At 37.8% G+C, this 16,471-nt stretch overlaps 1 protein-coding gene across 3 annotated transcripts in view; it reads right to left on the reverse strand.

The window, feature by feature from the left end:
- LRBA (LPS responsive beige-like anchor protein) overlaps positions 1 to 16,471 on the reverse strand; it is a 765,281-nt gene that overhangs the window by 617,920 nt on the left and 130,890 nt on the right. The gene's annotated exons all lie outside the window — the stretch shown is intronic.

Consider the following 16,471-nt stretch of genomic DNA (forward strand, 5'->3'; position numbering starts at 1 on the left):
AGGCCTTCTGATTTTAGTATAAGTAAAGTATAATGAAACCAAAATTTGATTGATTACAGCATTCCCTTCCTCATAAATATTTAGAACAAGAACAGTAATTAGAAACTCTTACAATTACTTTTAAAAATTAAGGATATCAGTATTCTCCTAGATCAAAATTTTGGTGTTTAGTAAGTCAGAAAACATTCTGAACAAAAAGGAAATAATCTTCAACCTCTAGTGATCAATAGAAAAGCAAGTATATAAAAAAGAAGTTTGATTCCTTTTCAAATATGAACTAAAGGCATTCAGGTCCATATCATATTGTAACTGTGTAATTTTGATTCAAATCTTAGTACAAAAACTTAACAGTCAATCATTAGGAAAATACTAATATGTTGTATGTTTCTTTTCTTCAAGGATTTAAATTCAGCCAAATAAAAATTAAACCTTTTAAAAGAAATATTAATATAATACCAGTTTAAAATCACAATAGTTTTTTGAGTTTTTTTCCCCAAAGATGGCAGATTTGAGGGCTTTAGCATTTCTCAGCCACTTGGAAATAGCAAGATAGTACATAAAAATCAACTGTGAGCTTTAATTCAGGAAGAAAAGCAGGACTCCACCAGAATCATGAAAGGCACCCTAGTTCCCAAGAGCACTTTGTTTCTCCCAAGACCTGGAGCTAACTGGGAAAGACGTATGGAGATACTGTGAGGGAAAGACACCAGGAAAAGTTGCAGGGACCAACAGCAGGATGCCATTTTGAATTCAAGCACACACAATCCAACCTGGAAATCTGGCAGTGTGGCTGTGCAGGCATGCCAGAGATTAGAGTCCCTGCTTTGGAGCCAGAATTGTGAAAACTGCCTCAGCAGTAGGTGTTATAATTGTACTCTACCCCGTCGCAGGCCTGGGGTGGGAGGAAAGCTGTTACAGCTGCAATATCTCCTGGACAACAAGACTTGGCAGGCAGAGGCAGCTTGGTGACCTGGAACCAGTCTGCATGTATCATTGCTGGGTGCTCCAGCCTGCTACCCTGACACTGTGGTGCAGCAGGGCCCTCTCTGCTCCACTCTCAGGCAGAAATCCAGGCATTCAAGCCACTCCACCCTTCGCAGACACAGATCATAGCACTGGACCCTCTTTGCTCCATGCCCAGGCAGATCTCCAGGCAACTGACGCACCCACTCTCACAGACTAGCAACCTGAGCCCTATTCCACGTGGTGCAGCAAGATGCACAGGCAGATCTCCAGGCATTAAATGCACTTGCTTCTCCAGATTGGCAGCCTGAGCCACCCCTTTGCAGAGATCCAGGTTCAGAGGGGTCCTCTATGCTTCGCGCCCAGGGAGATCTCCAGGCATTCAGAGCAGCTGCTTGGCTAGTCCAGCAGCCTGAGTCACCTCACCCCTCTGTGCAAAGATCCTGGTGCAAGGGGGAACCTCTCTGCTCCATGGTCAGGCAGATTTCCAGGCATTCAGACTACTCACTCACCTGGAACAGCACCCTCTGCACCATTCCTATGCAGAGATCCTGGTACAGGCGGCCCTCTCTGTTTCACAACCAAGCCTATCTCCAGGGATTCAAAGTAACTGCTTGCCTGGTTCAGTACCCTGAGGTGTCCCACATTCCAGTGCAGAAATCCTGGTGTAGGAGACCCTCCCCATTTCACAGCCAGTAGATCTCCAGGAATCTGGAAAACCCATTTTTCCTGGATTAGGAGTTTAGGCCATCCCCATTCCCATGCAGAGAACTTGGGGCTGAGGTTTCCCATCACTATTTTTTGTGCCCTCCTCCAGAGCATAGGAGGGAGCCCAGACCACCATGCACTCCATACATCAGCTTATTGCCTGAGGCAACAGAGAGCTTCTCCCACTAAACAAGAGTCAAGTATATACCCAGCCACATTGGCCAAAGCCCACTCTTACTCATAACTGCCATCCAATGGCTTGTAGGTTGAACTGCACAGCCCAATATAAAATCTGCTGACGAAAGTGTATAAAGCTACAGAAGCAAAGCCAAAAGGCCCTACCCAGCATTCTCTATAGCCACACCCCCTATGAAGACAGGGAAAGGGAAAGAAGACAAAAAAAAAATAACATTATAGAGAAAGAAAAAAAATCTTAAAAGCATGAAAATTATTACAAAAGTTAGAAGTGTCAGCATCTCCAAAGAAGAAGGAACCACCACAAAACTTCAGACACCATGAAAAATCTGAGTGTGGTGACACCATCAAAGGATCACACTGGCTCTCCAACCATGGTCCATAACCAAATGGAAACTCAGAAGAATTGACAAATAAATAATTCAAAACATGGACTGCATGGAAGCTCAATGATATCCAAGACAATGTTGAAAATTAAAAGAAACTTCTAAAGCAATCCAGGAGATGAATGGGATTAAACATCTTAAAAAGAAATCAATCAGAGATCCTGGAATTGAAAAACTCACTTAAGAAATTACAAAACAAAACTGAAAGTTTTATCAGCAGACTGGACAAACCAAAAGAAAGAATTTCAAAGCTTCAAGACTGATCTTTCAAATTTAACTAAACAAAAATTTTTTTAAAAAGGTTGAAAAATGAAAAAAAGTCATCTTCAAGAAATATAAGACTATGTAAAGCAGCCAAACCTACAAATTACTGGCATTACTGAGAGAGATGGATAAAAAGAAAACAATCTGGAAAACATACGTGAGGAAATAATTCAAGAAAATTAACCTAATTTTGCTAGAGATATAGACATCCAAATATAAGAAATCTAGAGAACATCACAAGATACCATACAAAATAAACATCACCACAGCATGTAGTCACCAGACTGCCCAAGATCAATATTAAAGAAAAAATCTTAAAGGTAGATAGAGAAAAAGGTCAGATCACATACAAACAGAACCCCATCAGCCTAACAGCAGACTTCTCGGCAGAAACCACACAAGCCAGGAGAGATTGGGGGCTTATTTTCAGTATCCTTAAAAGGAAATAAATTTAGCCAAGAAATTTCATATCCACCCAAACTAAGCTTAATAAGCAAAGGAGAAATAAATGTTTTTCAGGCAAGCAAGCATCAAGGGAATTTGTTACCTATAGACCAACCTTACAAGAGATCCTTAAGGGAGTTCTAAACATGGAAATGTAAGAACACTTACTACCACAAAAATACATGTACATAGTTTGCAAACCTTATAAAACAACCACACAAAAGAAATTACAAAGCAACCAGCTAACAACTTCATGATAGGATCAAAATCTCACATATCAATATTAATTATGAGTGTAAACGGTCTAAATGCCCCACTCAAAAGGCACAGAATGGCATATTGGATAAAAAAACAAAACTCATCCATCTACTGTCTTTAAGAGACCTATTTCAGCTGGGCGCAGTGGCTCACACCTGTAATCCCAGCACTTTGGGAGGCCGAGGCGGGCGGATCACAAGGTCAGGAGATCGAGACCATCCTGGCTAACATGGCGAAACCCCATCTTTACTAAAAATACAAAAAAAAAATTAGCCAAGCATGGTGGCGGGCACCTGTATTCCCAGCTACTCAAGAGGCTGAGGCAGGAGAATGGCGTGAACCTGGGAGGCGGAGCTTGCAGTGAGCGGAGATCACGCCACTGCACTCCAGTCTGAGCGACAGAGCAAGACTCCATATCAAAAAAAAAAAAGACCTATTTCACATGTAACACCACTCATAGGCTCATAGTACAGGGTTGGGGAAAGATCTATCACACAGACAGAACGTAGAAAAAGAGCAGGTGTCACTATTCTTATATCAGATAAAACAAATGATAAACTATCAAGAGTTAAAAAGGACAAAAAATGGCATTGCATAATGAAAAATAGTTCAATTCAACAAGGAAACTTAATTACCTTAAATATATATGCACCCAATAGTAGAGCAATCAGATATATAAAACTACTACTACTAGACCTAGGAACACACTTAGACAGTCACACAATAATAGTGGGGGATTTCAACACCCCACTAACAGGCATTAGACATGTCATGGAGGCAGAAAACTAACAAATAAATTCTGGACATAAATTCAACACTTGACTAATTGGACCTAATAGACATCTATGGGATACTCCACCCATCAACCACAGGATACACATTCTTCTCATCTGCACACAAAACATACTCCAAGATCAACCACATGCTTCGCCATAAAGAAAGTCTCAATAAATTCAAAAAATTGAAATCATGCCAACCATATTCTCAGACCACAGTGAAATAAAAATAGAAATCAATACCAAAATGATCTCTCAAAACCATACAATTACATGGAAGTTGAACAACTTGCTCCTGAATGACTTTTGGGTAAACAATGAAATGAAGGCAGAAATTTAAAAAATTTTTGAAATAAATGAAAACAAAGACAACATAACTGAATCTCTAGGATACAGCCAAAGCAGTGTTAAGACGAAACTTAAGGCCAGGCACAGTGGCTCATGCTTGTAATCCCAACACTTTGGGAGGTCGAGGTGGGCAGATCACTTGAGAGCAGGAATTCTGGACCAGCCTGGCCAACATGGTGAAACCCTGTCTCTACCAAAAATACAAAAAAAAAATAGCTAGGCATGGTGGTGGGCGCCTGTAATCCCAGCTACTCAGGAGGCTGAGGCAGGAGAGTCACCTGAACCCAGGAGGCACAGGTTGTAGTGAGCTGAGATTGAGCCACTGCACTCCAGCCTGGGCGACAGAGCAGGACTGTCTCAAAAAAAAAAAGGAAATTTTATAGCACATAGCACTAATGGCCTAAGTCAAAAAGCTAGAAAGATCTAAAATTAACAATCTAACATCACACCTAGAGGACCTAGAAAAACACAAACTATTAACCCCAAAGCTACCAGAAGAAAAAAAAAATAACGAAAATCAGAGCAGAACTAAACAAAACTGAGACCAAAAAAAAATCCATACAAAGAACCAACGAAACGAAAAGCTGGTTATTTGAATGGATAAAGAAGACTGATAGACCACTAGCTAGATTAAAAAAAAAAATCCACATATAAGCACAATCAGAAATGACAAAGTTGATGATACAACCAATCTCACAGAAATACAAAAGATCCTCAGAGACGATTATGAACACCTCTATGCACACAAACTAGAAAATCTATAGGAAATGGATAAATTCATAGAAACACAAAATCAGGAAGAAATTAAAACCCTGAACAGACCAGGATTGAGCTCCAAAACTGTATACCTGCTTAAATTTGGCAGTGAATTTTTCTGGTCCACGATTTTTTTTTTTTTTTTTTGGTTACCTACCAACCAAAAAAATCCTAGATGAGGTAAATTCACTGCCAAATTCTAGCAGATATACAAAGAAGAGGTGGTAGCAATCCTACTAAAAATATTCAAAAAACTTGAGTACAAGGAACTCCACCCTAACTTATTTTACAAAGCTGGCATCACCCTGATACCAAAACCCAGCAGAGACACAACGAGAAAGAAAACTACAGGCCAATATCCCTGATGAATGTAGCTGCAAAAGTCCCCAGTAAAATACTAGCAAACCAAATCCAGCAACACATCAAAAAGTTAATTCACCATGATCAAGTAGGCTTCATTTCTGGTATGCAAGGTTGGTTCAACATACACAAATCAACAAATATGATTCAATACAAACAGAATTAAAAACAAAACCATATGTTTATCCTAATAGATGTGGAAAAAACTTTCAATAAAATCCAGCATCTCTTCATCATAAAAATCCTCAAGAAACCAGGCATAGAAGGAACATACCTCAAAATAATGAGAGCCATCTAGGGTAAACCCACAGCTAACATTATATTAAACAGACAAAAACAGGAAGCATTCCCTTTGAGAACTGGAGCAAGAAAAGGGTGCCTACTCTTAACCACTCTTACTCAGCATAGCACTGGAAGTCCTTGCCAGAGCAATCAGGCAAGAAAAGGAAACAAAAGGCATCCAAATAGGACAAAAAAAATTCAAACTCTCTCTCTTCATGACAATATAATTCTATAACTAGAAAACCCTAAAGACTCCTCCAAAAGGCTCCTGTGACTGATTAAATGACTTCAGTACAGTTTCAGGATATAAAATTGATGTATAAAAATCAGTAGCATTTCCAAACAACAACAACCTTCAAGTTCATATCCAAATCAAGAAAGCAATTCCTTTTATAATATCCATGCTCAAGGATTGGAAGAATCAATATTATTTAAATGGCCATACCGCCCAAAGCAATCCACAGATTCTATACTATTCCTACAAAACTACGAATGTGATTTTTCACAGAACTAGAAAAAAACTATACTAAAATACATACGGAACCAAAACAAGAGCCCAAATAGGCAAAGCAATCCTAAACAAAAAGAACAAAGCTGGAGTCATCGCAATACCCAACTTCAAACTATACTATAAGGCTACAGTGACCAAAACAGCATGGTACTGGTATAAAAACAGACACATGTGCCAATGGAACAAAATAGAGAACCCAGAAACAAAGCCACATACCTACAGCCATCTGGTCTTTGACAAAGTAGAGAAAAACAAGCAATGGGGAAAGGACTCCCTATTCAATAAATGGTATTGGAATAACTGGTTAGCCACATGCAGAACAATGAAACTGCACCCTTACCTTTCACCATACAAAACTTAACTCAGCCAAGTGTGGTGGTTGACACCTGTATCCCAACACTTTGGGAGTCCGAGGTGGGTGGATCACATGAGCCCAGGAATTTGAGACCAGCCTGGGCAACGTGGTGAAACTCTGTCTCTACAAAAAACGCAAAAATCATCCGGGCATGGTGGCACATGCCTGTAATCCCAGCTACCTGGGAGGCCAAGGTGGGAAGATTGCTTGAGACGCAGCGGGAGAGGCTGTAGTGAGCTGTGATCGTGCCACTGCACTCCAACCTGGGCAACAGAGCAAGACCCTGTCTCCAAAAAAAAAACAAAAAACCTTTTAGCTCAAGATGGATTAAAGGTTTAAATGTAAGCCATCGAATTAGAAGAATCCTAGAAGAAAACCTAGAAAACACCATTGTGGACATCAGCCTCGGGAAAGAATTTATCACTAAGTCCTCAAAAGCAATCGCAATACAAACAAAAATTGATGAGTGGGACCCAATTAAACTAAGCACTTAGGTACAAAGAAACTGTCAAGAGAGTAAACAGACAATCTACAGAATGGGAAAATACTGACAAACTATGCATTCGACAAAGGTCTAATATCCAGAATCTATAAGGAACTTAAACAATTGTACAAGCTAAAAACAATCCCATTAAAAAATGGGAAATGCCCCAAACAGACACTTCTTAAAAGAAGACATACAAGCGGGCAACAAACATATGAAAAAATGCTTAATTAACATCGCTAATCATCAGCAAAATGCAAATCCAAACAATGAGATACCATCTCAGACCAGTCAGAATAGCTATTACTAAAAAGTCAAAAAACAACTGCTTCTGGCAAAGCTGCAGAGAAAAGGTTACACTTACACACTGTTGGTGAGAATGTAAGTTTGTTCAGCCTCTGTGGAAAACAGCTTTGGAGATTTCTCAAAAAACTTTGAACTACCATTCAACTCAGCAATTTTATTACTGGGTACATATCCAAAATAAAATAAATCATTCTACCAACAACACATGCACTCGTATGTGTATTACAGCACTAATCACAACAGCAAAGACATGAAATCAACCTAGGTTTCTATCAATGGTAGATTGGATAGAGAAAATGTAATACATATACACCAAAGAATACTACACAACCATAAAAATAAACCAAGATCATGTCCTTTGCAGAAACGTGGATGCAGCTGGAGGTCATTATCCTAAGCGAATTAATGCGGGAACAAAAAGCCAAATATCACATCTTCCCAGTTATAACTAGGAGCTAAATAATGGGCACTCATAGACATAAAAATGGCAATAATAGACAATGAGGACTACAAGAAGGAGAGAAGGAAGAGGGAAAAGATTGAAAAACTAACTATTGGGTGCTATACTCAGTACTTGGGTGACAGGATCAATCACACCTCAAACCTCAGCATCACACAATATATCCATGTAACAAACGTGCACATGTACCCCCTGAATCTAACATAAAGGTGGAAATTATTAACATAAATACATAATAAATAAAAATAAAAACCATAACACACTAAGATATTTTAACATATCAAAAAACTATGCTTGCTGTAGCTTAACTCACAAATATCTGTGGTTAAAAATCACAATAGGGCTGGGCACGGTGGCTCACACCTGTAATCCCAGCACTTTGGGAGGCCGAGGTGGGTGGATCACCTGAGGTCAGGAGTTTGAGACCAGCCAGACCAACATGGCAAAACCCTGTCTCTACTAAAAATACAAAATTAGTTGGGTGTGGTGGCACATGCCTGTAATCCCAGCTACTCTGGAGGCTGAGGCAGGAGAATTGCTCGAACCCGGGAGGCAGAAGTTGCAGTGAGCTGAGATCGCACCATTGCACTCCAGCCTGGGTAACAAGAGCAAAACTGTCTCAAAAAAAAAAAAAAAAAAAATCACAATAATTTCTTCAAAAGATAAACTCTAGACATTGTCTATGTACTTTCAAATAATGTTTTATTAGGATTAATAGCATGAGAAGATCAAAAGAACCTGAAATTATTGTATGAACCTAATAGTTATCCTACAAAAAATTTTAAAATTTTGAACACTCCTAACCAAAGCAGAATCAAACTAGTTTATCTGCTAAACATCAGCAGTAAGTTTTGCAAAACTTAAATGGGCCTATTTTGCTTTTTGACCATAATTTTGTTCTTATTTAATGCACAAAAAAATACTTTACACATTAAAGGGAGGAAAAATCCTGTAGTGCTTCAATGAAATTTATATGTTTATCTAATCATACAACAATGTATAAATACATGTACACTTCTCTATTTGGAAATAAAGTATAAGGAAGATAACAAAAATAACCCATGAAGAATAATATTCAAATTTGGAAGTATTTTCATGCAATCAATTTTACTATGGTTACATGTTTAAAGAAACAGATATGGATATTTTTGAATTGAAATATACTATGGTATGTACAGTATATTTTCAATGCAGAAAATATAATTCAGGCAAGAGAAACGCCCAAAAAGATAATCTGAATAGTAACATTATTTCAATCTGCTCATTAAAAAATATGACAGCTCATTAAACTAGACTCAAATATTAAAAATTTATAACAATTTAAGCAGGGCATATGATGAGACTGACACTGAGTCAGAAAACACAGTCACTTCTAAGGAAGGATAAGTCTTCCAAGCTGTTGACCTGAGTTCAATATCAGAGCTAATGTTTAAATGATTTCATGGTAGAGAAAAATTTATATTAAATAACTGAATGTGAAAATTTCTGTCATTTGATGAAAATTAAATTGTCACTCAAATTTGGAAATGCTACTGATGACTATGACACAGTTTGGCATGCCTATATTATCTGGCACCAGTAAAGACCATTCTCCCTCCAATTTTCTCCACTTGAGACTGTGCTTATACCCCCATTTAACTTTCAGTTAACATGAAACTTTTGCTAAATTCACGTCTGTTTTTTTCATGGTGGCCTTCAAAAATTATGGTGCTAGGCCGGGAGTGGTGGCTCACGCATGTAATCCCAGCACTTTAGGAGGCCAAGGTGGGCAGATCACTTGAGGTCAGGAGATCAATAACAGCTTGGGCAACATGGTGAAACCCTGTCTCTACTAAAAATACAAAAATTAGCCAGGCATGGTGGTGGGCACCTGTAATACCAGCTACTCAGGAGGCTGAGGCAGGAGAATCACTTGAACCTGGGAGGCGGAGGTTGAAGTGAGCCAAGACTGCACCACTGCACTCCAGCCTGGGCGACACAGTGAGACGCTGTCTCAAAAAACAAAAAAATTATGGTACTATATACTAAGTACCAAGGTAATCATAAACAGGTACTGAAATTATGTATCAATGTCCAGTTTGAATTTTCTCTCTACCCGACCTTCCACCATCTCTCTTTTTAAATCATTGAAAACAAAAATCCATAATTCAAAAAATGTAAATACTGAATTTTTGGACCCAAAGAATACTTTCAAAGAACTCCAACTAGATTGAAGAGAACTATCCATCATTCAAAAATTATTTTTAAACTACATAATATAAACATTTAATAAATATTTCTGCACAGTTTTTTTAAGTAACTGAACTGAATTTAAATGGGACTAAATCTTCACATTTCTATATACTAGTCCAAATTAGAAATTTTTTATTTCTTCACAGTAATAAAAGACTGAGAAAGTAGCAAAAATTAAAACATACTATAAAAGCAAAATAGGGGGAATGATGATGCTAACATGGAAGTCGGCATTTTCCCTCCATAAAAAAAGACAGGAATAAAACCGAAAAAAATTTTCACTGAAAAGTATTTATTCTTGAGAAATTGCTAGAAATTTAAGAATATCAGGAGTCAGTGGCCTTGTTGATGAGACTACTCCTGTCATTACCACCCCAGTTTAGTTGGTAAGAACTGTAGTTTTACCATTTGGGGGCTGGCAGTAAAAAGTAGCACTGTTGCTTTCACACAGGGCAAACCTATTCAGGGTAAGAAATGAAAACCACAGTTCCCCAGCTAAAAGTGGCAGACTTGGTTACGAATCAATGGGAGAAACCAGCAGCTTTGCTAGATCAGAGATATAGTCACAATTCAGGGTGAACAGCAGACCAGTTAGACATTTAGTAGGCAGATATTAAAAAAGAGAGAACCATAGAAAGATTGAGATAAGTACTCCACACAGACCTAGCTGATTGAGAAAGTACCTATATCCAGGAGACACCTGGGTCACTAACTGAAAAAGGAAAGGCAAAAGAGACTAGGTAAGTAGCCACAACTTTGAATGCAATCCCTAAAAATACACAGATCAACACAGTGGGCCTAAGGGCTGAAGGAATTTTATCAGAACCTGTAGCTAAATCATTGACTGAACTCTAAGATATATAGAAACATGGAAAACCCTAAGAGTGCTATGGAAAGAAAAAAGGAAAAAGTAAAAATACTGGGCAGAGAAAAGTCAGAGCTGTAGACCACGGAGAAAACACAATCTGCAAACTAAATGAGGCAAATTATTTAAAACAAAACAAAAACCAACAACCATAGAAAAACAAAAAAAGTCCAGAGTTGCCCAGTTTTCAACAAAAATTACTATATATGCAAAAAAACAGAGTATAACCCATAAATCAGTAAAAGAGCAATAATCAAAAATAACTTGTAAGGTCCAAATGTTAGATTCAGGAAATATTTTTAAGGACTTGTAATAAATTATATTCAATAAATGAAAAAATAGTATGTTCAAATAATTGAATGAAACAGATTAACAATGAGTTCTCAAAAAAGTATAAAAAGACCAAATGGAAATTCTAGAGACAAAAAAGTACCATTTAAAAATCAAGGAATTCACTATAGGCATTCAACAGGAGACTCAGATGGCAAATAAAGAATTTGTGAATTCAAAGATAAATCAATATAAATTATATAGTCTAAAAAACAGAGAAAAAAATGGGAAAACAAATTATTCAACCTTTAGACACTGTAGGACAATACAGTGTTCCAACATAGGTGTAGCAAGACTTCCAAAAAAAAAAAAAAAAGGCACAGAAAAGAAACATCTGAAGAAACAGGAATAAAATCTTCCAAAATTTAATGACGAAACATTTACTTACAGATTCAAACTCAATAAACCACCGAAGTGAAAGTAACAAAGTGAGTCACGACTAGGCCGGGCACAGTGGCTCATGCCTGTAAATCCCAGCACTTTGGGAGGCCGAGATGGGCGGATAATTTGAGGCCAGGCATTCGAGACCAGCCTGACCCACACAGTGAAACCCCATCTCTACTAAAAATACAAAAATTAGCTGAGCACAGTGGTACATGCCTGTAGTCCCAGCTACTTGGGAGGCTGAGGCATGAGAATCGCCTGAACCCGGGAGACGGAGGCTGTTGTGAGCCAAGACCATGCCACTGTGCTCCATCCTGGGCAACAGAGTGAGACTCTGTCTCAAAAATAAAAAGTGAATCACAACTGAACAAACCACAGTCAAACTGCTGAAATCCAAAGACAATGAAAAAAACCTTAAAAGCATCAAGAGAAAACTGACTGATGACATACAAAGCAACAACAATGCAATTCATTGCTGTCATCTCATCAGAAACAATGGAGCCCACAGATCAGGGAGATGACAGTCAAGTGCTAACAGAAAACTGTAATTTAAGTTTTTATATCCAGGATAAGTATCCTCTAAAAATGGAAGCAAATAAAAGTATTATGAGATGAACAAAGACTGAGAAAATTCATTGCTAGCAGACATGCCTTGTAAGAAATAATAAAGCCCACCAAGATGAAAGAATATACTATAAAACCACCAATAAAAGATAACCTTTAAGAAAAAAAACTAAAATCAACAGGGGAATTTTGATCCAACCAAATGGAGTCAGCCCAATAAAGCCTCTCTGTCCCAAATATTAATAAAATTATAGGGAAAAAAACACAAAAATCAACTTCCCAAGTACTCTGAAGACTAAACAAAAGCAGGTGCATTGTGTAGGGGAGTTAAAACTTGGAGAATTACTCATATGGATAGAAGAATCATTTTTTTCCTTTCTCTCTTCTTCTCTCTTCTGAATCTGCCCGTTTCAGGGCTGGATGTCAGAAGCTCAGGTGGCAAAATTTCTAAGAAAAACTATGCTTCCAGTTAGAGAAATCTAGAAATTAGGTCCTAGATAGGAGAAGTGTGGGGAAGAATCCTAAATAGCAAAGACAGTAAGAGAAAAGGGTTCTCTAAATCTGTGTAAAAACCTGCAATAACCCCAAACTCACCCAAGAGATGCATGGGTGTGGGACAAACCCAAACCAGAATAGACACCTTTCTAAATTTAATTACCATCCAATTCTCAGCCTAATTCCTGAATGAAGCATATGTATGCGAGGAAAATACAAGGCAAACTAGTCTGTCTCCCTGGATCAAAGGGGAAAAAAGAAAGAATGAAAGAAAACTCAAAGTAGGGTAAGAGAGGTTTGAAAAATGAAGGGACACTGGAACCATCCTGCACAGAGAAGAGGTGGAACTTGCAGCCTGACCCTTACCAGGTTGTCTATTTGCTAAACAACAACAACAAAACATGTGTTAGAGGATTATAACAGGGCCCAGAGTTATGCTCTAATGTATCCAGGACCCACAATGTTCAGGACACATTAGAAGATTACGCAACATACAAAGAGCCAAGAAAATGTGATTGTTTCTCATAGGAAAACACAAACAACAGATGTCAATGAGATGAGCAAAATGTTGGACTTATCACACAAAGACTTTAAAGGAGATACTATAATTATGCTTTAGAAAATAAAGGCTAACAAAGTCTAAATGAATTGAAAAAGTTCTCCAGGAAGAAATAATAGATGTTTGAGGTGATGGAGATGCTAACTACCCTGATTTGAATATTATACATTATATGCATGCATTAATATATCACAATATTGCATATAATATGTACAATTATTGTCGATTTAAAATATTAAAGAAAATAGTTCTCATCCAAAAATGAAAGCATAAAAATGAAGCATATTGAAATTTTAGACTTGAAATGCATACTATCTGAAACAAAATATGCATGAGATGGGTTCAATATCAAAATTTAAAACACAAAGAAAAAGTCCATAAATTTGAAGATCAAGTTTATTATACATATCAAGTTTCTATGTACAAACTACAATCTGAAAAAAAAACAAGACTGAAACAAACTAAACAGATGCTTAAGGAGTTGCCTGACTCTATCAGAAGATCTAATACTTATTTCTTTGAAGACCCAAAGTGAAAGGAGAAAGATACAAGTGAAGCAAAAATTGAAAAAATAAGAACCGGCCGGGAGCAGTGGCTCACGGGCCGGATGCGGTGGCTCACGTCTGTAATCCCAGCACTTTGGGAGGCCAAGGCGGGGCGGATGGTCAGGAGATCGAGACCATCCTGGCTAATACGGTGAAACCCTGTCTCTACTAAAAATACAAAAAAATTAGTCAGGCGTGGTGGCGGGTGCCTGTAGTCGCAGCTACTCAGGAGGCTGAGGCAGGAGAATGGCATGAACCCAGGAGGCGGAGCTTGCAGTGAGCCAAGATTGGGCCACTGCACTCCAACCTGGGCAACAAAGCAAGACTCCGTCTCAAAAAAAAAAAAAAAAGAAAAGAAAAAAAAAGAACCTAGAACTTCTCAAATTTGGTAGTAATCACAAAGAAAACTATAATGAACCTATGAAAGGAGGAGGAGAGAGGTGGATGCAGTCAAGTGTGCCTGTAGTCCCAGCTACTGAGGAGACTGAGGCAAGAGAACTGCTTAAGCCCAGGAGTTCCTGGGCAACATAGTAAGACCCCAATTCTAAAAAACAAAAACCTAAAGAAAATGTCTTGAAAGCAAGTGCAGAAATCTAGCACACTATATTTAACAAACAAAGATTTCAATAACCACAGATTTCTCATTAGAAACCATGGACACCAGCCAACAGAAGAAAAACACAGGAAAGAAAGGAAAGGAAAAAGGCAAGGAAAAAAATGATTACAAACAGAATTCTACATACAACAAAAATATCCTTGGAGAGTGAAGGCCAAATAAATATATTTTCAGAAGAAATAATTAAAAATTGTTTCTGTCAAAACTGCTCAAGTTCTTATTCAGCAGAAGTTCTTCTTCTAAAGGAAGTTCTTCAAGAACAAAGGAAGAGCAAAAGAAATTGTAAATACCTGGAAAAAAGTAGAAACTTTTTTCTCTCTTAAATTCTTTAAGCTATATATAACTAGTGAAAGTAAAACTTTAAGCTATATATAACTAGTGAAAGTAAAACTTATTAACTGTCTGGAGGCGCTTATGTATATGCAGACATAATAAGGACAATTGTGGCAGTTAAAGGGATCTGAGCAGTTCCAAGGGTTCTATACTTTATTTGAAGAGGTAAAATATTAACACTAGGTAGACTGTGAAATTACATACACTGGCATCGCTACAGCAACCACCAAAAAAGTTACACAAAGAGATAAACTCGAAACTCAAAATATAAATTTTGAGAATATTTTTAAAATTCAAATAAAAACAACATAGAAAAAGAGAAACAAGGAATATATTATACTGGGATAAACAGAAAACAAATAAAATGGTAGATGAAAATAATTACAATATCAATAATTACATTAAACATAAATGGTCTAAACATACTGGAAAAAACCTGACTTTGTCAGACTGGATTAAAATAAATAAAACCTACAACTATTCTGTGTGTATTAGCCAGGTTTTTCCAGAGAAACAGAACCAAGAGGATGTGCAGATAGAGAGAGAGACAGAGATTGATTTCAAGAAGTTTATTCATGCAATTATGGAGGCTTGGTATGTCTCAACTCAGAAGAGTAGACCAGCAAGCTGAAGATGTAGGAAAGAACTATATTCTCAGTACAAAGGCAGTCAGCCAGCCTAATTTCCTTCATCCCTGGGGCAGGTCAGACTTTGTTTTATTAAGGCCTTCAACTGATTAGATGAGGTCCACACATATTACAGTGGATAATCTGTTTTACTCAAAGTCCACCAATTTAACCTATTTATGCCTAGTGTTCCATTATTGGAACACTAAGCTTGTGGGAGTTACTTATATCCTACTGCTCAAGGTCATTGCCAAGGTCTGATTTTCCACAAAAAAATATTTGCAACCTCTGGCATAAATGGGTTAAATGTTAATCTCATCAAAACACACTTGCGGGCCAGGTACAGTGGCTCCTGCCTGTAATCCCCTCACTTTGGGAGGCCAAGGTGGGCAGATCATGAGGTCAGGTGATCGAGACCATCCTAGCCAACAAAAATTAGCTGGGAACCAGGCCACACAACAGGCGGTGAGCACCAGGCCAGCAAGCATTACTGCCTGAGCTCTGCCTCCTGTCATATCAGCTGTGGCATTACATTCTCATAGGAGTAGAACCGTATTGTAAACTGTGCATACGAGGTATCTAGGTTACATGTTCCCTATGAGAATCAAGTGATAAATATAATGCACATGAATCATCCTGAAACTACCCCCCAGCCCAGTTTATGGAAAAACTGGCTTCCACAAAACCAGTCCCTGGTGCCACAAAACCAGTCCCTGGTGCCAAAAAGGCTGGGGACCTCTGTTTTAGAATTTATGGGCCATATCATCTCTGTTACAACTCTTTGACTCTGTTGTTATAACAGGAAAGTAACCATAGGCAATATTTAAAAGAATGAGAGTGGCTGTGGTTATAGCAGGAAAGTAACCATAGACAATATTTAAAAGAATGAGAGTGACAGGGCCACAACAAAATTTTATTTATAAAGACAAACCATTATAGAAGAGTCAGCAAAAGAAAGCAATAAAAATAAAATAGAAAAAAAAAATGAATATGCTCAAGAGCAATAATGGAAGGGCAGCCATAAACAGGAAGAAGACCTTATCTACTACTACTGTACTAGAAGTAA

Source organism: Nomascus leucogenys, chromosome 7b (genome assembly GCF_006542625.1).
Source record: "Nomascus leucogenys isolate Asia chromosome 7b, Asia_NLE_v1, whole genome shotgun sequence".
Classification (NCBI taxonomy): domain Eukaryota; kingdom Metazoa; phylum Chordata; class Mammalia; order Primates; family Hylobatidae; genus Nomascus; species Nomascus leucogenys.